This window comes from Tamandua tetradactyla, chromosome 8, assembly GCF_023851605.1.
Source record: "Tamandua tetradactyla isolate mTamTet1 chromosome 8, mTamTet1.pri, whole genome shotgun sequence".
Classification (NCBI taxonomy): Eukaryota; Metazoa; Chordata; class Mammalia; order Pilosa; family Myrmecophagidae; genus Tamandua; species Tamandua tetradactyla.
In genome coordinates this window covers 45,926,630-45,953,555 of record NC_135334.1, presented here as the reverse complement: position 1 = coordinate 45,953,555, position 26,926 = coordinate 45,926,630, and the positions used below count along the sequence as shown (strand labels likewise).

The window sequence follows — 26,926 nt, the reverse complement described above, 5'->3', positions numbered from 1 at the left end:
GATAGTGGTGATAGTAGCTCATTATTGGGATTATAAATAATAATGCCAAGTTGTAGGCAAATTTGATTGAAAGTAGTTATTTAAATCATATATATAAATAATTCTTGCATGAACTACTAAAATGTAAACAAAAGGATAATAGAGGGGAATATGGGTAAAAAAACATAACTACAACAAACTATGGACTAGAGTTAACAGTAATATTTTCATATTTTTTCATCAACAGTAACAAATTTACTACACTAATACTCTGGGTCAACATGGAAGGGTTATAAAGGTTATGGGAGGATTTGGGTTTTATTTTTTATTCTTATTTCTGTTCTTTAATAATGAAAATGTACAATTGATCATGTGGATGTATGCACATGTATGTGCTAATACTGTGAGCTCCTGATTATATACTTTGGATGGTTTGTGTGATGTGAGAATATGTCTATAAAATTGAAAAAAAGTATATTTAGCTAAATCCTATTGACATAATCCCTTTGGTTTTCTAGGTTACTTTTATTTACGTAAAACAGAGTGATGAAATTTCAGATGTCAAATTTGATAAAATATTCTGTGTTTTCAGAGGTAATATAAAGAAAGAAAGAAAGAAAGAAACAAACAAACAGACAGAAAGTAGTCACCCAGAAGAAACCAGAAATCGGTTATCAGAACTTTCATTGGCCACACTGTGTTTTAGAATCCTGTCTCAGTTTCCCAGAACTTCCATAAAAAAGTGTCACATACTGGGTAGCTTAAAACCACCAAAATTTATTATCTCACAGTTCTGGAGACCAGAAATCTGAGATAGGGTGTTAGTAGGACAATATTCCTTTGATATCTATAAGGCAAGAATCTGTTCCCCACCTCTCTCCTGTCTTCTGGCACATGAAGTTCTCCTCTCTGTATATCCATCCAAGTCTCACCTTCTTATAAGAATGCCAGTCATATTGGTGTACGGGCTTACACTGCTCCAGTATGGCCTCATTTGAACTTGCCTAATTCTATCGGTAGTGACTCTATTTCCAAATAGGGTCACATTCTGAGATTCTGGGAATTAAGATTTCAACGTATCTTTTTGTAGGCTACCAATTCAATCCATAACAAAGAACATGGAATTATAGTTTCACAATCTTGAGAAAAAAAATTATAGTCACAGAATTTTATACTCAGATAGTTTTTAAACACTTAAAGAATGGTTTTGTGATATGCCATTAAATTAGACGTAAACAATATATACAGTATGAGCAACACCGAATATATACATGTGCATATGTTGATGTATATATGTATGTCTAGAAGTCATTGTACTTATTTAACAGGAATGGTGGGACTCTGGGGGATTATCTTTCCTTTTAGAAATTTATTTCTCTTATATTTCCCACATTTTCTACAAAGTATATGTTCAAAAAAACCAAAAAGAAAAACACTCTAAGTCTGTTTCTTAGTGGCAATCTGACTACTTGTTTCAGACATGGGACAAATGGAGTTTCTGAAGCCACAGCTGAGTCACAGCTTTTATACCTGGGACTTGACATCCTTCCCTTTAAATCCACCTGATCAGGCGATGCTTATGGGCATTAACATTTAAAAACCATTGCCTGAGGTAAAAAACAAATAATTTTATTCATAATGGATTGACTTGAGGTTGGAGACCAGTATTTTCATTGAGTTTTCTTGCTGTTTGATCCAATAGTCAGAAGATTTTACCCTGTTTGCAAAGACTGAAAATATGAGTCTGAGATAGGACAAAGTCATCTCTCCGCTTGTTCCAGGGACAACAAAGGTAAATCAACTTTTCTACAGCATCACGATAATCTACACAGTTTGTGTTCTGATCTTAGCTGCAGAGAAAGAAAATGTACTCAGTTCACATTTCAGAGGAGGTGAAGCTATTATTTGCTATTTGTTTATTTTGTTATTTGGTAGATTTTTCTCATTGAATTTTGTAGACTCCTATGGTACATTTGCTCAGGCTGTTTGCATATAAATAAAATTCAATAATAATTTTTAAGGCCTTATCCCCTAAACTGGGAGAAAGAATGGTTGGTGCATGGGGAGCTGGAGCTGCAGATTTTTGGACCTTTGGTGTCCAAATAACTCTGGCCAACTGTTGCCACCATGTTGGCAATGGTCAGCTTGGGTAGAAGACAAAAGTTAATGTATGTCCCATTTTCAAAAATGCTTGTCTTAGGAAAATTTTTGATGTGATTTGCTCTTAACGGAAGTTTCACTTATGAGCTATTAGTTTTTCATTGTGAATGAGTTGTAAGATGGATTCAGGAATCCAGCTTTCTAGTCACTTAAAACTTTAAAATCTAATGGGCTGAAACATTTAATGCTACTCTTTTGCCTAGAGGGGATGAAAAAAAATCACTCAGGAACTTGTGAAGAAAATTTTTTTGACTTAATTAAAGACATATGAATTAAAACTCAGTTTTACTCATTAATGGTGCCTTTAAAACACATTTATTCATCTTCCTTTTTTAAGGAAAAATGAAGCAATTATAAATCATACCTTCCTTTAATATAAGGTGTGAGTAGGAATATTTTCATTCATAACCTGGGAGAATGTTGGTTAAAATAATTTGCATTTCAAATCATTAACATAAATAACATTGAACATCTTAAAGCCAGGATTGATCATAGGCTGACCTGTGATAAAAGGAAGTTATTTTTGTGTCCCCATTCTTGTCACCTTTCCATGGCTTTCATCTCCTTCAGTAGCTTTATTCCTATTCTGTGCCATCCCCTTAATTCCCATTTGTATTTACCACCAATTTCCAGAGACATGGTACACTTTGGCTTGGTGAGGTGAGTGATTTTCAAAATGATCTCTGGAGAGGAACAAAGCTTGGAAAAAATGTCATAGAACCATTGCAGGGCTGTTGAAGGTCTATTAATGAAAGGACCCTTATCATAACCTCCCTCCCTTTATTAAATCCAGTTATGCCTGTTTTACTATCTGGGTTTCTCCATGAGATTTTGTTTGATGAGAGGATTCCTCCAGAGCTACGATAATTACACTGAACAAAACAAAAATGAAAATAAAAACAACAACTTTACAAAGTCTGAGAAATACTGGTATATTGACAGGAAGATGGGTCATAGATGTGCATTTAATTCCCGACTCCAACAGTCATTACCTAAGCAACTTAACCTTTCTGAATTTATTTCTCCTTATCTGAAGGCCATGGGAATAATTTTTAAAAATTCTCACAAGACTGTTGTGAAAACTAAAAGAATCTTTGTCAAATAACTACCATGGTGCTTGGTACATATTAGCAATTTTAAAAGTATGTTAGTTTGGTCCTTTCTAAATTCCATTTCTACTTCACTGTATTTCTGTGATGCTTATTCTTTGTTAGGTGGACGTCACATGCAATCAATTGTTTGGGTATGAAGAGAGAAGCAAGAGCTTCCAAATAGTATAAGCGATAGGAATTTATGGGTTGCATAAAGCATATACAACTATCTACAGCTAAGGGCAAAATGCTACTCTTGAAAAGTGTAATCAATGTGATTTTCCTTCTAATTGTTCAATTTTGATCTGAGGGAGGCTTACCTCCAAAGATGACACCTTTGATCTGGATCCACAAAATAAGGCTGAAGAAAAACAACTCTCAGTTCTCCACTGCAGGGCAGGCCATGTTTATTTGTTGAGTTCAGAGCAAAAATGGCCTTCCAGTTTACAGAATGAAACAAAGCCTATTTAGACTCAAAACCAGCCATGATGTATCTAAGCAGCTTCCCCATCTGCGTCTCTCTTCCTTTTCCAGAGTGGTCCCACACATTGAATGGTGAGTGAGAGATTCCAGGACATGGGCTCATACCGTGTGTCTTGTTTTGTTCTTCATGGGTCAATGAGATAGCTTGGAACTTTCTTGAAACATGGATTTATTTAATCTAAAAGGATTATTCAACCCTTCTGGTCTTTCTCATTTTCACAGTGCTGTTTAGTTCTTATTAACTTGGAATAATTTTTACCCTACAAAGAGCTAGAATATTTAGAATTGTCTTTTTCCTCATTCCAGTTATCCTGGCAGTTAGATGGTGCAACCAGGAGAGTAAGGGATGTATTTTAAACACCATAACACCAACATATATTCTCCAGTCTGGCTGTTTCCACTTCTTAGTTCAATTTGATGTTAATGTATCTTTATTGCCTGTTGTACTCATTTTGTTAGGGAATAGAAACCAGTGCTTTTTTCTTCCTTTTCATTTTTATGTAACTGACAAACTTTTTAAGTTCACCTCAGTCATATTCTTTCTTTTCCTTTTGAAAGGACTACAACCATTTTTAATAAAACCAATGCTTTTTATGGATAGCTAATTAACACAAATTTAGTAAGTATTAAAGATTTACTGCTCTCCAGGGATATGAACAAAGTAAACTTTCCTCTACTTAATTATACAACATAATTTAAGGGTATTTGGGTGACTAGAAAAGTGACTAAACATGTATGTCTTTCCAGAGTTTGTTTAAATATATCATACCCTAGTTGTTGTTTCTGAGTTAATCACTGTTTACTTTTTATTTCTCTTATGCTATCTGGTTTCTGGATTTGTGAGAATTTTGATAATTGGATTTCAAATACCACACCCCGTCAAGATTCTTGGACATTACACACTATGAAAAAAATTGCGTAGAGGAACTATGCTTCTAAAACTTTAAATAATACCTTCATTTAAGTACCTGAATTTATTTAAAATCACTTGACAGAAATGCTATTACTTTCATTTTCCTTTAAGAAATCATCTATCATCATCATCATCTTGAAAAGCACCAATGTCCTTTTCTACAATTATTTTATGTTGAGGAAAATTTAGAATGTATTTAAATGACTTGTATGACAAGCATAAATAGAGTATACGTATGATTGTGTAGAAAGGATGTAACCCTAACAGTCTTAGAATGTGATTGATTGACTGATTGATTGATTGACTTCCATTTGCCCACCAACAGAAAAGTGTTTGTATGAATCCATCCACATTCTTCAGTTGGTTCCTGCGTTGACTTACAGAAAATTTGGACAGAGAGATATTGCTTGTCTGAAGGGTGCATTTTGCCTTGGTTTAAATCGCAGTCTACCATTTTCAATAGCTATTGAATGAAGAAGTTAGTTTCAGTCTTCTCATCTGTGGAATGAGAAAACAATGATGCTTCATAGGTTTGTTTTAAGGATTAAATGAGATAAGATTTATATATTGTATAATATAACGTCCACCACAAATAGATATTGTATAGATTTTTCTTTCTTTATCTCCTCTCTTATTTTAGGGCAGAGAATAGTCTGAATTTTTCAGTACTAGTCAACTATGGTTATGTACATTTTACCAGATTGAATTTTATCTTTCTTATTCTTAAAACTATGTGTGTATTTCCTAAAAGCATCAGACTTCCTTTTGTCCCAAAGTTAGAGTTTCTCCCTTGCTAAAAATTCTGATTGAAAAAGTTTCATGTGGTAGATGAATTAAGGTACATAAGAAAAAGAAGAGAGTGGCATTTTGTTACCATTTCTGTATTTTGATTCTGTGAAAGATTTCAACCAAGTAATAATATGATATATTTGGTAACAATCTGATAAGATTGTCCAATTCTTTTCATTTTCTTCTTCAGGCAAGTCTGTTGAAGAACTCCTAGGCAGTGGGCCCTAGTAAATTTCTTCATTACATTTTGTTACTGCTATATACAGTATTTTTTTTTGTTAATTAAAAAAAATTAACTAACACAACATTTAGAAATCATTCCATTCTACATATACAATCAGTAATTCTTAATATCATCACATAGATGTGTGATCATCATTTCTTAGTACATTTGCATCGATTTAGAAAAAGAAATAGCAAGACAACAGAAAAAGAAATAAAATGATAATATAGAGAAAAAATAAAAATAAAAAATACAAAATATATATATACATATAAAACTATAGCTCAGATGCAGCTTCATTCAGTGTTTTAACATAATTACATTGCAATTAGGTAGTATTGTGCTGTCCATTTTTTGAGTTTTTGTATCTAGTCCTGTTGCACTGTCTGTATCCCTTCAGCTCCAATTACCCATTATCTTACCCTATTTCTAACTCCTGATGTCTCTGTTACCAATGACATGTTCCAAGTTTATTCTCTAATGTCGGTTCACATCAGTGGGACCATACAGTATTTGTCCTTTAGTTTTTGGCTAGTCTCACTCAGCATAATGTTCTCTAGGTCCATCCATGTTATTACATGCTTTATAAGTTTATTCTGTCTTAAAGCTGCATAGTATTCCATCGTATGTATATACCACAGTTTGTTTAGCCACTCGTCTGTTGATGGACATTTTGGCTGTTTCCATCTCTTTGCAATTGTAAATAATGCTGCTATAAACATTGGTGTGCAAATGTCCATTTGTGTCTTTGCCCTTAAGTCCTTTGAGTAGATACCTAGCAATGGTATTGCTGGGTCGTATGGCAATTCTATATTCAGCTTTTTGAGGAACCGCCAAACTGCCTTCCACAGTGGTTGCACCATTTGACATTCCCACCAACAGTGGATAAGTGTGCCTCTTTCTCCACATCCTCTCCAGCACTTGTCATTTTCTGTTTTGTTGATAATGGCCATTCTGGTGGGTGTGAGATGATAGCTCATTGTGGTTTTGATTTGCATTATATACAGTATTTTGACAGATTCTTGTGAAAGAAAAAGCATTGCTTTTGTGATAGGTATGGTAAAGTAGCATAGTTCTGATTGTATTCCATGTGAAAAATAGCATCTGACTCCACTCTTTATACCTCTCATTGTTCCTCTCCAAGTTTGCATTAGATCTCCTCTTGTGTACCTCTTATGTCTGAGTATTTTTGTTCATGGCATTTGTCACAGTGTATTATCCTATGATTTACTTACTTTCTCTGCTAGTATAATATTATCCCCTTAATAGAAATAACCTGTGCTTTTTATCTTTGTATCCCTTGAATCAAGAACAATGGTAGGCTCAGAGAGGATGCTGCTAAATACATGTTTATTGATTCAATGAATGGTTTGCAATTCAGCAAAAACTCTAAGAGGGTAAAGTCATGCATGTTATTGGCTACTTTACTATTACACACATCTGCCAGCCCCTAGCTTTAAAGTTTCCATTTTCATCAATCAATTCCTCCTGGTTAATCATTTTGAGATGCAAAGATGACTAGAAAAAAACCTCATGCAGCTTACAATCAATATTTTCATGTATTCTCTGACTTTTTAATATTTTAGCTTTTGCTTGTGGACTTGGGCCAAAAAGGATAGATAGATAGATAGGTAATCATTTAAAGAAAGTATGATGTCATAAATTTGGCCATACTTGTGTTTCAAGGATTACTTTTTTTTTTTTTTAACCTTCAGAGGATGTGGTTCTTTTCATCCAGTATTTTATGAAGGTTAATGGTTGAATTAATGGTTCATTTATTCTGGCCTTACTCATTTTCACAGTGCTATTTAGTTCTTATTAACTTGGAATAAATTTTACCCTACAAAATGCTAGAATATTTAGAATTGTGCTTTTCCTCATTCCAGTTATCCTGGCAGTTAGATTGTGCAACCAGGAGAGTAAAGGGTGTATTTTAAACACCATAATACTAGCATATATTCTCCTAGCATATATACTAGCATATAACATAAAGTATATGATTGCCAAACCATACTCACAAGTATCTGAGCTCTTATCTAGTAGTAAAAGGATAGAAGCAATCAAATGGCTTTCGTTACTGGCAAAGCTGGGAGAAGTCCTGGATATTCCATGTGGCTTCCCCAGGTCTTCCCTCCTTCTTTTCCACATCATGGTCCAGAGTAAAAGCAAAGCTCTGTAAATGAGGTATATGTACATCACCTCACACAGTAGAAGCCTTTGGGTTAGGAAATGTCTCTACTTTATATACACATTATTACAGTGTTTACATGACATTTTTCAGGGGTATGTGCGTCATAATTTCACAGATTTTAGACTTTTTTTTTTTTACCATAACAAATCATAAACAGGGGCATCCTTCTAAGAGCACTTCATGGATGAACATAGTCCTGCAAACAAATAGTATGAATCTACTTACTAGAACGTAAGTAATCAGTATGTTTACAAAAAGATTAGACTAACTGAAATACCTCCCTTCTTTTCCCAGGAAAGTCCCTCCATCATTGGTAGAAAGCTGGGTCAGTTGCTTTAACCCCATAATTCTCAGCCTACCCCATGACCTTAGTCAATATCTCCTTGCCACTTATTGCTCATGCATCTTTTCACTAATATTTATCCTACATTTTTTGCAATATAAAATGCTAAAACTCTGACACCTACCAGGGACTTGAACTATTCAATGTAGGTAGATGTTCCCTCTGTGAAGTATGTTAATTGTGGACTTCTTCCTTCAGGAGTCTTCTTATTTTCTTTAACTAGATCAATTAACACTTTTTTTGTGTCACCATTCACAGTTATTTGGAACTTTTTATATATGTTGATAGTCAAGTTTAATTTTGCTCTTAACTTTTCTAAGGGTGAAGTATTTCCTGGCCAAATAGTTTCTATAAGTATTACCTCAATATGGAGCTTCTGCTCAGTTTTCCCAAATAGTCCCTTATACTAAAAGACATCATGTTCATAAGTCTGATTATCATTTAATTATATCAATGATCTTAAAAAACCTCTGTGAATTCATTTATTTGTAGCAGAAAGATTAAGGTATGTTTGACACATTAAACAGCAGTTAAAATTTGAAGTATCATTCTCCTTTTTTCTCCATTAGAACCAACCTTTCCCATGTATAACATATTCTAGGAACTGAGATGGTGGTAAAAGTCAATTTTGAATCCCATCGGGTTTGTGAGCAAAACCATATCCCAGATATCATGATACAAGTTTATATAGACATCAGACTCTAGATGCCAGTATGTAATGTTTTCTCCACCCCAACAGTACAACATGGACTATACATAGTTTACTATGTAGAAAACATATATATAAAGGTAGTGACAACTAGACTCATTTTTTTTGGTATTCATTACTTGTTCTGAGTTGTTCCACTGCTGAACAACTTTGGATTCAAGTTTATGCTGTTTCAATATAACTCATATCTGATATTTCTCCTCCTTAAATCAGAGATAATTGGCTAATTGTAGAAATTTAGCAATCTGTATCTTGGCCAAAATTCTGCTTTTAAGGCGGGCAGTCTCAAACTTTATAGCTGCACCTCTAGTTATTTTAATTCTTTTGTTTCTGACTGCCACCTGACCTATTTTTAACTCATGGCCTAATGGTTCTTTTCTATGTTTGCTCTTCAGACTGTAATGTCAAACATTTTTCCTTATTTCATTGATGATGACTAACAATTTTCCATTTGTAATCATATGAAATTTTGCTATTTAGGTGTTTCTTTGTTCCTTTATTTATTTGGGTCATTTCCATATAGATTCTTTTGCTGCTTTACAATCTAAAAATCTTTTTAAAAGTGTAATAGTATTTACATGTCTTCACATGTAGTGTTGTAGTGTGGGGATAACATTTTGTCTTCTGGTGGCTTCATCTAAACTTGCATCATGTGCATTAAATTGTGGCAGCCTTGTATCTGTAACTATACATTTTGATGCTATTTTATTAAAAATTGTGGAAAACAAGCCTCATAATATATAAAATGATTTCCCTGTTGTGTGACACATAGTTTTCTCAGTAACTATTTTCCTATTAAAAATAATGCTTAGCCATCAATTTCACTCTTAGGTATACACTGAAGATAAATGATATGGATCTCTATACTGAAAAATAGGAACAAAATTGTACATAGCACTTTCATTTATAATATCTAAAAATGGAAACAACCCAAATGCCCATAAGAGATTGGATAAATAGACGGTGGTATGGTAATTAAATTATTTACCATACATGGACGGTGGTGTGGTAATAAAATTATTACTATTCAAACAAACAATGCCTCCTACCATATATACCACATGGTGGGTTTGACAGATACAGTGTAAAGTAAAAGGAGTAGGAAAAACATTACATATTTTTCAAATTTATATAAAATTCAGGGATGGACAAAATTAATCTGTGGTGATGTAAGTGAGAATAGTGGTTGCCTGAGGTTGGGGCTAAGAATATTGGTGTTTTTGACATTCAAGGGACACAAGGGAGGCGACTGGGGTCATGGAGATGTTCTCGATCTTGATCTGGGGAGTGATTACTTGGGTACATATGTCAGTGAGAATTCATTGAACTATGTACTCAACATATGTATCCCTTGTGGTACATATATATATATTTATTACATCTCACCAAAAATTAAAATAATATAATGCAACTATAAAGTGGTTGCCCTCTTCTTTCTTGATAATTCCTTAACCTAATTTAAAAAAAAGAAATGAATTTTTAAAAAAAATATAGCTGCTTGCCAAGTTTGTCAGATCTTTTAAGGCCCAGTCCTTGATTTGAGTCCTTTCCATACAGATTTTCTTACTGCTTTACGATCTTTTTGAAAAATAAAAGCTACACTGTTGGTGGAGGCATAGATGGGCCTTTGGGTTATGATTTCCACTTGGTTTTAACACCAATGTATCCTGCCAAGTCCACAGAGTATTTCTGATCATGTACGGCTCACTTCCGTAACAGGTAAGCAGTGAGAGATACAAGCAGGTTGAAGACGTCTAATTGCCTGCACAGCTGATTGAATAGTAAAATCACTCTCAGCAGCAGGCACGAATGATGTTTCAGATGCTCCCACAGTTCTCAGTGAGAGGGTTTTATGTCTATACACATTCCTCTTTATTTTTTAATAATATATTTGTCAATCTTTAGAATCCAAGTCGTTATTTCAATCTGTGACGTTGAGTTGCTTGAGGTATTTCTGTGTCCTTGCCTATTATTTATACTAATTCTACGAATTTAATTGGCATGCTACCAGGAAGCACTGATTCATGTCATGATTATCTTACATTATCTTTTCAATTTTTTTTCTCTGCATTACCCAGATATCACTTTAAAGTTTTATAAATTGAGGCAATGTGATTTTGGAAGAAGCAGAGGGTGGGGAGTCAAGATATCTGAGTTCTATTACTGGTTCTATAATGAGGTTCAGAATCAGATGGTTGATAGACAAATTTCCTTTATTAGAATGAAAAATTTAAAAAGAGGTAGATCAAGTAGATTTGATTTTTTTGTTCCAATTCAGGTGAGTAAGTAAATAGTCTCCAAATTAAGATCAGTAGTACAGATTATTGTAACTAGAATGATGGAACACATACTGACTTTAGTTACACAATTAGTTTTAGCAGAGATCATGTGAAATGTTACTGATAAGAAATGTTCATATAAGACCCTTCATTTCATGGCCTTAATCTTGACACACAGACAGGAGTTACAGGGCCATCAGTCTCCTTCTGCAGTAGCTGGAGCTATTTCCAATGCTAATGTTAGTTCCCTTTCTAGGAAGTCTTCCCCTGTTTTATCTCTGACAACTTGAATATATCCATTGAAAAGAGGGGCGATGGTAGACAAAAAGGAACTTATAATTTAGAGGGAAGGGAAATATTTTTTCTTTGAATTAGATGCAGGTAATCTGAACATGGTAATTCATCTCTTTAAGATTAAGTACATTGAAACCAGACTCTTCTGAACAATTAACCTGTTCAGGGAAGAAAACTTTTGCTCAAAGATATTTGATGCCTTCACTCTCCATCTTGAAGATTAATGGGATTCTTGTCCATATGCATTAGTATTGAATAAAATGTCTGACACTACCTGGAATACATTCACAGAAAGCACAGCTAATATGGGAAAAGTACTATAAGATGACAGAATTCACTATTCTAAATGTGTCCCCAATGGAATTCAGAGGCACTAATATTACACACTGCACACCTTCTCTGCTAGGTACCTGCATAATCATAGTATTGGAATTGACATATTTGTCACAGACAATCATGTTGGAAACTTTCTGAAGCTATAAATAATGGCTAGAGCACCTATAATATTTTTCAGATGCAGAGCCATGGCACTTAATCTTGATGTAATTTATACTGGGTAAAGCCCAGGGGCATTCTGATAGAGTGCTAGTGCCTGCTTTATTGCATGCCACCCATAGCTCCCCAACTCCACAAAACTCTGAACTGTAGGAAACTTACAAAAAATATCTGGCCCAGTTCACTATCTTATAGATGGACAGTCCTAGTGAGATAATAATTTATACTTTTTAAAAAGATTTCCTGAGTGGTCGACTCCTGGGAAAGATGGTGGAGTATGGAGCGTCAGGATACCCTCCTCCTACATGACTACAAAATTGTCTGAAATAATGGTTCTAGGGTGCTGGAGGCGGGGGGAGCACTGTAGAGCATACATGAAAAGAAAGACAGGGAGACTGAGAAGCTTCAGGAAATAAATGGTGAGCAAAACTCTCTGTGGCAGTAGCTGGCACCCATCTTCCATCCTCTAGGCAAATGGCCTTAGATACTATCTGTGGCTGACTGCTCTGGACAAAAAGGGGCATGGAGGGGTTCCTACTTGGAAAAGTGGGGAGATGGCCATGGGTCAAACATGGTTTCTGATCATGGAACTTTGAAATGCTGGGTTCTGACTCTGAATCCTGACAGGGTTCCCTGCAGACATTGTTTCACCAGCAATCATTCCAGGGGTGGAGGCTGAGGGTTTGAAAAACACACTTTCTTTCTTAAGATGGCAGGGAATAGCTTGCAAAAAAAAAAAGTGTCATCTGCTGGACTGGTGAGGAATGCACAGCCTCAGGAAGCCAATAACAAAAAAAGACTTTTAGGCATCTTTCCTCAGGCCTATAGAACTGGTCTGCACCTCCTTTGTGGACTCCTGGCCCTGTTTTGATCAGTTAACGTACGCAAGTCTAAAGATTTAGAATAAGTTGAAGTAAGTGTCAAAGAAGAGATGTAACACAAAGTCAATCAACAATAAAATCCTAGGCAAGAAAGAGCAACTGATCAGAGTAAACTCATCAAGAAAATCATGTCTAGTTATCAGCAAAAAATTATAAGGAACAAGAAGATGTGGTACAGTCAAAGGAAAAAGTCAGAGGAGACAGGAGTTGGAACTAATCAAAGATGTCCAATATATCTCCTCAATTAATTTAAAAAGATGAAGGAAAATGTGGCTAAAGAAATAGCACATATTAAGATGACACTGGGTGAGCATAGAGAAGAATTTGGAAACATGCAAAGAAAAATAACAGAACTTACAGGAATGAAAGGCACAATAGAAGAGATTAAAAATAATCTAGAGGTATACAACAGCAAATCTGAACAGACAGAAGAAAGAATCAATGAACCAGAAGATAAGGCATCTGAAATCAGACAGGAGGACAGATAGAGACAAGAATGGAAAAAATTTAGCAGGTTCCCAGGGAATTGAATACCAGCATAAAACACACAAATATATGCATCATGGTGTACCAGAAGAAGAAAAGAAGGGAAAAGGGGCTGAAAATTCCCCAATTCTTATCAAAGACTTAAATATTCATGTCCAAGAAGCGCAATGCACTCCACACAGAGTAAATCCTAATAGAGCTACTCCAAGACACAATCTAATCAGAATGTTAAATGCCAGGGATGAAGAGAGAATTCTGAAAGCATCAAGAGAAAGGTGATTCACACATACAAGATTTGCTGAATAAGACCAAGTCCCAATTTCTCATCAGAAACCATGGAGGCAAGCAGGCAGTGGTGTGAAACATTTAAGACACTGAAAGAGAAAACCAGCAGCCAAGAATACTTTACTGGCAAAACTGTTCTTCAAAAATAAGGGAAAATTTAAAATACTCACATATAAACTGACACTGGGAGAGTTTGTTAATAAGAGACCTGCCCAATGAGAAATACTAAAGGGAGATTTGCAGGCTGAAAGGAAAAGACAGATGGAAAAGGCTTGGAGAAAAGTATAGAAGCGAAGATTATCAGTGAGAGTAAGGAAAAGGGTAAAAAAGAGAGACAAAAAAAGGATATTATATATAAAAGCCAAAGGATAGAATGATTGAAATAAGTACTGCCTCTACAGTAATAACACTGGAAGTTAACATATTGAAAGTTAATGGACTAAACTCCCCAATCAAAAGACTTGGATTGGTAGGCTGGATACAAAAATATGATGTATCTATAAGGTGCATACACAAAACTCACCTTAGATCCAAGGATACAAATAGGTTGAAAGTACCTAGAAAAGATGATCTGTACAAACAATAATAAGAAGTGTTGGGTTAGCTATATGAATATTGAACAAAATAGGCTTTAAATGAAAAAGTGTTATAAGATCAAGACACTATCCATTAATTAAAGGGGCAATCCACCAAGAAGAAATAATAAATATTTATGCACCTAACCAGGGTGCATAAATACATAAGGCAAACACAGGCAGAACTGAAGGTTGAAATAGACATCTCTACAGTAATAGCTGGACACTTCAGTACACCACTCTCATCATTAGATAGAACATCTAGACAAAGGATCAATAAGGAAACAAAGAATTTAAATAATGTGATTGATAAAGGAACTAGACCTAACAGACATATACAGAACATTATACCCCAGAACAGCAGGCTACACATTCTTCTCAAGTGCTTGTGGATCATTTTCCAGAATAGGCCACATGTTCAGTAAACTTTAAGATTGACATTATACAGATCACTTTCTCTGACTATATGAAATGAATCTGGAAGTAAAAAACAAATGGATAGGGCAGTGCAATGGAGGCTCAGTGGCAGAATTCTTACCTGCCATGCTGGAGACCTGGGTTCAATTCCTCAAGCCTGCCGATGCCAAAAAACAAACAAAAAAAGAAATGCCAAGAAATGAATGGATGACTGAAACACAATATATGCAAGTAGCACAACATACTTTAATAAGTGTATCAAACAAGAAAATGCAGGAGAAATCAGCAAACATCTTGAGAGGAATGAAAATGAGAATACAACATATCAAAACTTATGGGATGTAGCAAAGGCAATTCTGAGAGAGAAACTTTTGGCCTTAATTGCGTATATTAAAAAAGGGAAGATGGCGGCTTAGTAAGACGCGCGGATCTTAGTTTCTTCTCCAGGACACCTACTAGGGGAGTAGAAACGATACAGAAAGCGCCCAAAGCCACAACAGAGATAAAAAAGACAGCGTACCCCATCCTGGAACGGCTGGCTGGCTGAGAGAAGCAGCTCGGGTGAGATCGCCGAGGCGCGTGGGCCTTACCGGGCGGGGTGGCAAGCGGCTGGAGTTACTCCCTTCCCCCTTCCCGGGCCGGCTGGGAGAATTGGAGAGGTGGTCCCCTGAAACCAAGGCGACTGGCGCCCACACCACGCGCAGCCCCCGGACCAACTGAGAGAATTGGATCGGAAACCCCCAGGCCGCGGAGAACGGTGACCCCGTGACTCCCGGGGAACGTGCACTCTCTCGGGCGGGCCGCTGCCGCTGGCGCCCTCCCGCCACGCTTGTTGCCCAGGGCCGACTAGGAAATTCGGACGGGCTCTTTCCCTGGCTGCGGCGACCAGCAACCCTCCCTGTGTTCGGACCCCGGGCCGGCTCAAGCCGCTTCGGCTAGCGAACCCCCAGGACGGCGAGAGTTTTCCAAAGTTTAAGGTCCCACAGCACCTTTTACTGGTGGGACCCACAGACAAACGTGTGCCACAAGCGCCACCTACTGGGCAGGATAAGAAAAACAGAACCCAGAGATTTCACAGAAAAATATTACAACCTTGCTGGGTCCAACACCAAGAGAAATCTGAATAAATGCCCAGACGCCAGCAGCAGAAGATAACTGTCCACGCTCAAAAGATTGAGAATATGGCTCAGTCAAAGGAACAAACCAATAGCTCAAATGAGACACAAGAGCTGAGACAACTAATGCTGAATATACGAACAGAAATGGAAAACCTCTTCAAAAATGAAATCGATAAATTGAGGGAGGACATGAAGAGGACATGGGCTGAACATAAAGAAGAAATAGAAAAACTGAAAAAACAAATCGCAGAACTTATGGAAGTGAAGGATAAAGTAGCAAACATAGAAAAAATAATGGATAGCTACAATGATAGATTTAAAGAGACAGAAGATAGAATTAGTGATTTGGAGGATGGAACATCTGAATTCCAAAAAGAAACAGAAACTATAGGGAAAAGAATGGAAAAATTTGAACAGGGTATCAGGGAACTAAAGGACAATATGAACCGCACAAATATATGTGTTGTGGGTGTCCCAGAAGGAGAAGAGAAGGGAAAAGGAGGAGAAAAACTAATGGAAGAAATTTTCACTGAAAATTTCCCAACTCTTATGAAAGACCTAAAATTACAGATCCAAGATGTGCAGCGCACCCCAAAGAGATTAGACCCAAATAGGCGTTCTCCAAGACACTTACTAGTTAGAATGTCAGAGGTCAAAGAGAAAGAGAAGATCTTGAAAGCAGCAAGAGAAAAACAATCCATTACATACAAGGGAAACCCAATAAGACTTTGTGTAGATTTCTCAGCAGAAACCATGGAAGCTAGAAGACAGTGGGATGATATATTTAAAATACTAAAAGAGAAAAACTGCCAACCAAGACTCCTATATCCAGCAAAATTATCCTTCAAAAATGAGGGAGAAATTAAAACATTCTCAGACAAAAAGTCACTGAAAGAATTTGTGACCAAGAGACCAGCTCTGCAAGAAATACTAAAGGGAGCACTAGAGTCAGATACAAAAAGACAGAAGAGAGAGATATGGAAAAGAGTGTAGAAAGAAGGAAAATCAGATATGATATATATAATACAAAAGGCAAAATGTTAGAGGAAAATATTATCCAAACAGTAATAACACTAAATGTCAATGGACTGAATTCCCCAATCAAAAGACATAGATTGGCAGAATGGATTAAAAAACAGGATCCTTCGATATGCTGTCTACAGGAAACACATCTTAGACCCAAAGATAAACATAGGTTGAAAGTGAAAGGTTGGGAAAAGATATTTCATGCAAATAACAACCAGAAAAGAGCAGGAGTGGCTATACTAATATCCAACAAATTAGACTTCAAATGTAAAACAGTTAAAAGAGACAAAGAAGGACACTATATACTAATAAAAGGAACAATTAAACAAGAAGACATAACAATCATAAATATTTACGCACCGAATCAGAATGCCCCAAAATACGTGAGGAATATACTGCAAACACTGAAAAGGGAAATAGACTCATATACCATAATAGTTGGAGACTTCAACTCACCACTCTCATCAAGGGACAGAACATCTAGACAGAGGATCAACAAAGAAATAGAGAATCTGAATATTACTATAAATGAACTAGACTTAATAGACATTTATAGGACATTACATCCCACAACAGCAGGATACACCTTTTTCTCAAGTGCTCATGGATCATTCTCAAAGATAGACCATATGCTGGGTCACAAAGCAAGTCTCAACAAATTTAAAAAGATTGAAATCTTACACAACACTTTCTCGGACCATAAAGGAATGATGTTGGAAATCAATAATAGGCAGAGTGCCAGAAAATTCACAAATACGTGGAGGCTCAACAACACACTCCTAAACAACGAGTGGGTCAAAGAAGAAATTGCAAGAGAAATTAGCAAATACCTCGAGGCGAATGAAAATGAAAACACAACATATCAAAACTTATGGGACGCAGCAAAGGCAGTGCTAAGAGGGAAATTTATTGCTCTAAATGCCTATATCAGAAAAGAAGAAAAGGCAAAAATTCAGGAATTAACTATCCATTTGGAAGAACTGGAGAAAGAACAGCAAGCTAACCCCAAAGCAAGCAAAAGGAAAGAAATAACAAAGATTAGAGCACAAATAAATGAAATTGAAAACATGAAAACAATAGAGAAAATCAATAAGGCCAGAAGTTGGTTCTATGAGAAAATCAATAAGATTGATGGGCCCTTAGCAAGATTGACAAAAAGAAGAAGAGAGAGGATGCAAATAAATAAGATCAGAAATGGAAGAGGAGACATAACTACTGACCTCACAGAAATAAAGGAGGTAATAACAGGATACTATGAACAACTTTACGCTAATAAATACAACAATTTAGAGGAAATGGACGGGTTCCTGGAAAGACATGAACAACCATATTGACTCAAGAAGACATAGATGACCTCAACAAACCAATCACAAGTAAAGAAATTGAATTAGTCATTCAAAAGCTTCCTAAAAAGAAAAGTCCAGGACCAGACGGCTTCACATGTGAATTCTATCAAACATTCCAGAAAGAATTAGTACCAATTCTCTTCAAACTCTTCAAAAAAATCAAAGTGGAGGGAAAACTACCTAATTCATTCTATGAAGCCAACATCACCCTCATACCAAAACCAGGCAAAGATATTACAAAAAAAGAAAACTACAGACCAATCTCTCTAATGAATACAGATGCAAAAATCCTCAATAAAATTCTAGCAAATCGTATCCAACAACACATTAAAAGAATTATACATCATGACCAAGTAGGATTCATCCCAGGTATGCAAGGATGGTTCAACATAAGAAAATCAATTAATGTAATACACCATATCAACAAATCAAAGCAGAAAAATCACATGATCATCTCAATTGATACAGAGAAGGCATTCGACAAGATTCAACATCCTTTCCTGTTGAAAACACTTCAAAAGATAGGAATACAAGGGAACTTCCTTAAAATGATAGAGGGAATATATGAAAAACCCACAGCTAATATCATCCTCAATGGGGAAAAATTGAAAACTTTCCCCCTAAGATCAGGAACAAGACAAGGATGTCCACTATCACCACTATTATTCAACATTGTGTTGGAGGTTCTAGCCAGAGCAATTAGACAAGAAAAAGAAATACAAGGCATCAAAATTGGAAAGGAAGAAGTAAAACTATCACTGTTTGCAGACGATATGCTACTATACGTCGAAAACCCGGAAAAATCCACAACAAAACTACTAGAGCTAATAAATGAGTACAGCAAAGTAGCAGGTTACAAGATCAACATTCAAAAATCTGTAGCATTTCTATACACTAGTAATGAACAAGCTGAGGGGGAAATCAAGAAACGAATCCCATTTACAATTGCAACTAAAAGAATAAAATACCTAGGAATAAATTTAACTAAAGAGACAAAAAACCTATATAAAGAAAACTACAAAAAACTGCTAAAAGAAATCACAGAAGACCTAAATAGATGGAAGGGCATACCGTGTTCATGGATTGGAAGACTAAATATAGTTAAGATGTCAATCCTACCTAAATTGATTTACAGATTCAATGCAATACCAATCAAAATCCCAACAACTTATTTTTCAGAAATAGAAAAACCAATAAGCAAATTTATCTGGAAGGGCAGGGTGCCCCGAATTGCTAAAAACATCTTGAGGAAAAAAAACGAAGCTGGAGGTCTCGTGCTGCCTGACTTTAAGGCATATTATGAAGCCTCAGTGGTCAAAACAGCATGGTATTGGCATAAAGATAGATATATCGACCAATGGAATCGCATAGAGTGCTCAGATATAGACCCTCTCATCTATGGACATTTGATCTTTGATAAGGCAGTCAAGCCAACTCACCTGGGACAGAGCAGTCTCTTCAATAAATGGTGCCTAGAGAACTGGATATCCATATGCAAAAGAATGAAAGAAGACCCATCTCTCACACCCTATACAAAAGTTAACTCAAAATGGATCAAAGATCTAAACATTAGGTCTAAGACCATAAAACAGTTAGAGGAAAATGTTGGGAGATATCTTATGGATCTTACAACTGGAGGCGGTTTTATGGACCTTAAACCTAAAGCAAGAGCACTGAAGAAGGAAATAAATAAATGGGAACTCCTCAAAATTAAACACTTTTGTGCATCAAAGAACTTCATCAAGAAAGTAGAAAGACAGCCTTCACAATGGGAGACAATATTTGGAAATGATATATCAGATAAAGGTCTAGTATCCAGAATTTATAAAGAGATTGTTCATCTCAACAACAAAAAGACAGCCAACCCAATTACAAAATGGGAAAAAGACTTGAACAGACACCTCTCAGAAGAGGAAATACGGATGGCCAAGAGGCACATGAAGAGATGCTCAATGTCCCTGGCCATTAGAGAAATGCAAATCAAAACCACAATGAGATATCATCTCACACCCACCAGAATGGCCATTATCAACAAAACAGAAAATGACAAGTGCTGGAGAGGATGCGGAGAAAGAGGCACACTTATCCACTGTTGGTGGGAATGTCAAAGGGTGCAACCACTGTGGAAGGCAGTTTGGCGGTTCCTCAAAAAGCTGAATATAGAATTGCCATACGACCCAGCAATACCATTGCTAGGTATCTACTCAAAGGACTTAAGGGCAAAGACACAAACGGACATTTGCACACCAATGTTTATAGCAGCATTATTTACAATTGCAAAGAGATAAAAACAGCCAAAATCTCCATCAACAGAAGAGTGGCTAAACAAACTGTGGTATATACATACGATGGAATATTTTGCAGCTTTAAGACAAGATAAACTTATGAAGCATGTAATAACATGGATGGACCTAGAGAATATTATGCTGAGTGAATCCAGCCAAAAACTAAAGGACAAATACTGTATGGTCCCACTGATGTGAACGGACATTCGAGAATAAACTTGAAATATGTTATTGGTAACAGAGTTCAGCAGGAGTTAGAAACAGGGTAAGACAATGGGTAATTGAAGCTGAAGGGATACAGACTGTGCAACAGGACTAGATACAAAAACTCAAAAATGGACAGCACAATAATACCTAATTGTAAAGTAATCATGTTAAAACACTGAATGAAGCTGCATCTGAGCTATAGGTTTTTGTTTTGTTTTGTTTTGTTTTGTTTTGATTTTACTATTATTACTTTTATTTTTTCTCTATATTAACATTCTATATCTTTTTCGGTTATGTTGCTAGTTCTTCTAAACCAATGCAAATGTACTAAGAAATGATGATCATGCATCTATGTGATGATGTTAAGAATTAATGATTGCATGTGTAGAATGGTATGATCTCTAAATGTTGGGTTAATTTCTTTTTTTCCGTTAATTAAAAAAAAAAAAAAAGAGAAGGGATAATTGGAGATGAAGGGATACAGACTGTACAACGGGACTGGATATAAAAACTCAGAAATGGACAGCACAATACTACCCAATTGTAATGCAATTATGTTAAAACACTGAATGAAGCTGCATGTGAGGTATAGGTTTTTTGTTTTTGTTTTTTTTTGTTTTTTTTTCTTTCTATTATTGTTTTAATTCCTATTCTGTTGTCTTTTTATTTCTTTTTCTAAATCGATGCAAATGTACTAAGAAATGATGAATATGCAACTATGTGATGTTATTAAGAATTACTGATTGTACATGTAGATTGGAATGATTTCTAATTGTTTTGTTAATTCTTTTTTTAATTAATAAAAAAAAATGTCAAAAAAAAAAAAAAAAAAGAACTAAAACCAAAGATCTAACTGCACATGTGGGGAAACATTAAAAAGAACAGCAAACTAATCCCAAAGCAAGTAGAAGGAAAGAAATAAAGATTAGAGGAAAAGTAAATGAAATTGATAATTATAAAAATAGGATTGAGAAAGTCAAAAGTTGTTCATTTAAGATCAATAACATTGACAAACCTTAAGCTAGACTGACAAATAAAAAGAGAGAGAAGGTGCAAATAAATCAGAAATTAGAGGGGAACCTCACTACTCATACCACAGATATAGCAAGAATCGTAAGAGGATACTTTTAACAACTGTATGCTAACAACTTAGGAAATTTTGATGAAATCAACAAATTCCCAGAAACACACAAACAACTCACACTAAATTGAGAAGAAATAGATGACCTCAACATACCAATTACAGATAAAGCTATTGAATCAACCATAAAAACTCCTGACAAAGAAAATCCCAGGACTAGGTGGATTTTCAGCTGAATTCTATGAATCATTCCAAAAAGAATTAATACCAATCCTGCTCAGACACCTTCCAACAATTCAACAGGAGGAACACTACCTAATTCATTTTATGAAGCTACCATTACTCTATTACCAAAACCAGATAAAGATACTACAAGAAAAGAAAATTACAATCCAATTTCTCTAATGAATGTAGATGCAAAAATCCTCAAAACTTGCAAATTGAATCCAACAACACATCAAAAGAATTATACACCATGACCCAATGAGTTTTAACCCAAACATGCAAGGGCAGTGTCGTAGTGTGGAGTTGTTAGATAGTCCAGAAGACTGTGTTCTATTAATCCATTCCTGTGGGTGGAACATTTTTATAATGTTATTTCATTTGGGATATTACTCACCTAATTCAAAGTAGGTCTTAATAACCTCACTGGAGTCCTTTATATAAGTAAAACATATACAGAAACTAAAAGATAAAATTAAGAGAAGAGTGTCTTCTATTTCTTCTGGATTCCATTGACTTTCAGATTCTTCTCTTCTGCTGGGAAATTCATAGACATACTCAGTGGCCATTTCCAAGCCCTTACCTACCCTTGTCCATTTCTTTTTGTACAACTCTTTCAATATGTTTCCACTCCACAGTTGTGGTGCCTAGAGGAACAGCCTGTCAGTACTTTGAGCCCTAACCTGGGAACAAGCAGTTTCAGCAGCTTATCAGGGCTTGAACTCCGCACAACAGTTACTGGATGTTAGGTGATTACTCAGGAGCAGGACCCCTCTCCTGGAGATGTATAAATAGCCCTTGAGCAGCACGGCGGAAGTGTGAAGCTGACATCCATGGACCGTGACCCAAGAAAATGGCCTCCCCAGAGATGGGGTCCTTTTTTCTGTATACGTAATAAAGCGATAATTTGTTGAGAATCTCTGTTGACCCTGAGCCTGTCTCCCACCTGGTACCAAGAACAACTTGCTTCGCGTCCTCCATGTGGCTTTGTCTTCATTGAATCTCCAGTAATAGGATTAAGGCCCAACCTCACTCAGTTAGGTCACACCTTTTCTAAAAATAAGACCTTCGAAAGATCCTGTTTATAATGGGTTCAGACCTGCAAGAATGGATTAGGATTGAGAACATGTTCATAATTCAGCCTTCCATACCCTTTATACCAGATGCCATATACATATATATACATGTACAATTTTAACTATCCTTTACTTTATTTCAGTGAGGAAGATATTACTTTCTACCCTTATTTTACAGCTGAAAAAGCTGGCAAAACGACATCAATGGCCAATACTAGCACATATGCTGCAAAAAGCAGTATACTTAAATGGTTAAATGGTTAAAAGTATGATTTTTGAGGGAAGATTTAAACAAATTAAATCCAAGCTCTTCTATTTAATAGCCCTCTGATCTCAGCTAAAATATTTAATTTCTCTCTGTCTTAGTTTTCTTGGTAAGATGAAGATAATAATTATGTCTGCCTCAAGAGTTGTTTTGAGGATTACATGAATCCAAGTATACTGATTACAATACAATAGTGATTATAATTGTATGGTACTCATAATATATGCTCAATGAATGTTAAAGCTTCCCTCTTCTTTCACTGTATTAAGAATATTCTTTGTCCAAGCAGCATACTGAAAGGAGATATCCTCTATGTCTCTTGCCATTAGTGGACTGTATATTCCTCAAATATAGGAACACAGTTTAACTCATGCCAAGCACTTAGGAACATGGATGTTATGCACAACTTCACTCAGTTTATACATGAACAAGGCATGGTGCTTTGGTTCCAAGATGTCATGATAATCAGAAAATCACAGTCACTATAGTATAAATCAGTGTGCACCGTTCCAATAACCGGGTCACTCATGCCCTTTCCTGGTTCCTATGGAATTTTAGAAAATGAATTGTTCTATAACACCCACATTAGATTGTAGCATTTCTCTTATTGTTTTTTCCTTACTAAATGGAGACTTCTAAAAGATGTGCAAGGGCAGTGTTCCGGTCATCCTATCACCATTGATACTGTGATGTCTGGTTTAAAGATTGTATGTATATCGTGAGTTATGTTTTGTGTGTGTGTGTGTGTGTGTGTGTGTGTGCGTGCGTGCGTGCGCATGCTCGCATCCTCATGTGTAAGTGAGGTGGAAGGGGTGTCTCAACACTGCTGTGGCAGCGGATTGTAGTTAAACTGGTTTAGAGGCCTCAGGTCTACCCATTACTTACTGCTTGGCCTTGTGCTAAGCACTTGGCATGAGTTGGTTACAGATGTCAAGTTGAGCCATCATGCTCTTTAATCTCCCTCTCTGTAGCACTTTAGTAATTCTAATCCTCATCAGAAGCTATGGTAAATAATTATATGACTTTTACATGGATTTTCCCAGGAAAAATCATAAACTCAATTCTTAGGAATATACTATTGATGTATCCTGGAAGGAAGAGAAACTGATATGTGTTTCCAGTCAGGCTCCTGGCCTCAGGACACTGACCTACTGCAAGGAAGAAAAGGAAAATAGTTGGGTAAATGCTGGAGTTCTCCTGAAAGATAATCTGTTCTTGTTACATTCTCTGATTTATAGGAGCAGGACAAGTTTGTTTCATTGCACAACTCTGTTTAAAAGTAGACAAACCTTTATTGGCTCTCTTTCCCTTGGGAACAATGAAATTATCTAAAATTGAGAGTGTTGATGACCTGTTGACTTTGGACATTATTATGAGGCCCACTAAATAGAAGGGGCTGAAAGATGCACTGACTGAGAAGTAGATTGGCGAACAATGGTGTAAGCATATGATCGAACATGGTGCTGCTCCAAAAAGGAGTGAAGTTATAAGATATCCAATGATGTGAGTGAATCTGTGGGTCATTTGGTGAGGTGAAATAAGCCAGAAACAAAACAGCAAATATTGTATAATCTTATTTAGAAAATACTTCTAAGAAAACTGGGGCCTAGGTTATAGGCTCTTATAGCAGTCATATTTAGCCCAAAGTGGTAATTGTTATTTCTGGATTTTAAGGGGCTGTTTATAGATGTATAACCTAGTTTTTAGAGATAAGAATGAAGCCAACTGAGTTGGGATTAAGGTAATTCAGAATACATGGGTAAGGAAGTCATTGCTTATATTTTAGAACTTCACCTACTCTTGAAACCAAAGGAAAAATGTTTTATTAAGTCCAGAGCCTAAGTTTTCTATAGCACATAATCTAACTCAATAGTCTGGATAGATCATTTATTCTGGGGGCCCAGAATAAGAATGAGAACCTTTAATTCTTTATAGCTTAATGTAATGCCTAAATATGTCCCAGAGTATATTAAACAGATAATCAAAAGTATTGGCAAAGTCCCTTGAAGGATGGGATTAAAATTATGCAACTATTCAACCTTACCACCAGGGAAACCTTGGATACTGTGCCAAAAATTAGGGACACCCAAATCATTAGGCTAAGCCCTTGACCTTGAGGCTTGCTCTTGTGAAGCTTATGTATGTAGAAGAGAAGCTTAGCCTACCTGTAGGGATGCCTAAGAGTCACTACCAGAGGACCTCTTTTGTTGCTCAGATGTGGTCTTTCTCTCTGTAAGTTCAACTCTTACAAGTAAAATCATTGCCCTTCCCTTTCGTGGGACATGCCATCCAGGGATTAAAGTCTCCTTGGCAGTGTAGGAGATGACCCCCAGGGATGAGCCTGGCCCTGGCACCATGGGATCAACAATGCCATCCTGACCAAAAGGGGGGAAAGAAGTGTAACAAATAAGGTATCAGTGGCAGAGAGAATTCAAATAGAGTTGAGAGGCTACACTGGAGGTCACTTCAGTTAGGCATTACCACCTATCATCACTTGCCGAACCCCAACCAAAACCATTCCTGTCAATCCTAAAGAATACCTAGGGCATTACAGAAGATTCTACAAAGTTTCCATGCATTAGGGTAACTCTCCAAAACCTGCAAACTCCAGGTTGTTCCCTGGGTCACATAAGTCCTGAAATGTTGAGGGCCATCTCTTCCAGAGTATTGACTAGTTCCATTCCCCTTTCCCATGTTAATCACCACCCCCTTCCAACATGAAAAAGTTAGAATGGGCATAGCCCTAATACCCCTAAAGAGTGGGAGAAAGATCAAAGGTGATGGTGTTATACAGAGAAGGTCAGGTTTAACAAATGAGTATGAGTGCTGAATCAGTATATTGATATTTCTTTTTGTCTCTAGTACCTTAGAGCAGCTAGAAATAAAACCCTAAAATTGTAGAACTGTAACCCATACCAAACTCTGAAATCTGTTCTACAATCAATTGTTGCAATGTATTTTGAAATGTATTACTTTTATGTATATATATATTATTTAAAGAAGATGAATGTACTAGAGAAGATAGGATTTAACAAATGAGTATGACTGCTGAATCATTATATTGATACCTCTGTTGGTCTCCAGTATCTTGGAGCAATTGGAAGAAAAAAACGAAAAATCATGGAAGTGTAACCCATGCCAAACTTTAAAATCTGTTCTATAACTACTTGCTGAAGTTTACTTGGAAATTTATTGCTTTTTTGTATATGTTATAATTCACAATTTTAAAAATGCCAAAGTGCAAGCAGAACAAAACAGACAAACCCATTGTAAATGTGCATTTTTATGGGACCACTCCTCCTCTTCATAGACTTGGAAATGTAGTGCCCATATATTGCTAAAATAAAAGAAAATGTCAAGAAGGCATTCAGACATGAATTAGCATAATATGACGTAGAGGGTACTGAGATAAGACTATGTCTTCTATCTGTTTTTGTGCAATCTGTTTTGATTGTGTTTCTTTGCTACTGTTTTTGGTGGAAGCCTTCAATCTGAAAACAGGTAGGTTAAATGAGCTATTTTGATAATTGCCAATCTGTTCAGAGAACAAAGCTCTTTTAGTTACCTTATAAAAAGTAAAACTCATTTTCAGAAGGGCTTAGGTGAGAGTCTGTTTTCAAATATAGTGTCTTATAATCAGCAGATATCTATTGGAACTTACGATGTTTTAAATGAAAATGTTTTCTAAGATTTCTTAAAAAAAGAAT

The 26,926-nt window shown here is 36.0% G+C and overlaps 1 long non-coding RNA gene across 4 annotated transcripts in view; it reads left to right on the top strand.

Annotated features, from left to right (window-relative positions):
- Window positions 1–26,926, top strand: part of LOC143643368 (uncharacterized) — a 306,117-nt gene that overhangs the window by 99,023 nt on the left and 180,168 nt on the right. For all 4 annotated transcript variants that reach the window (XR_013156241.1, XR_013156240.1, XR_013156238.1 and 1 more), the window contains one exon: window positions 1,682–1,771. This is a non-coding gene — a long non-coding RNA (uncharacterized LOC143643368). The remainder of the gene's footprint in view (window positions 1–1,681; window positions 1,772–26,926) is intronic.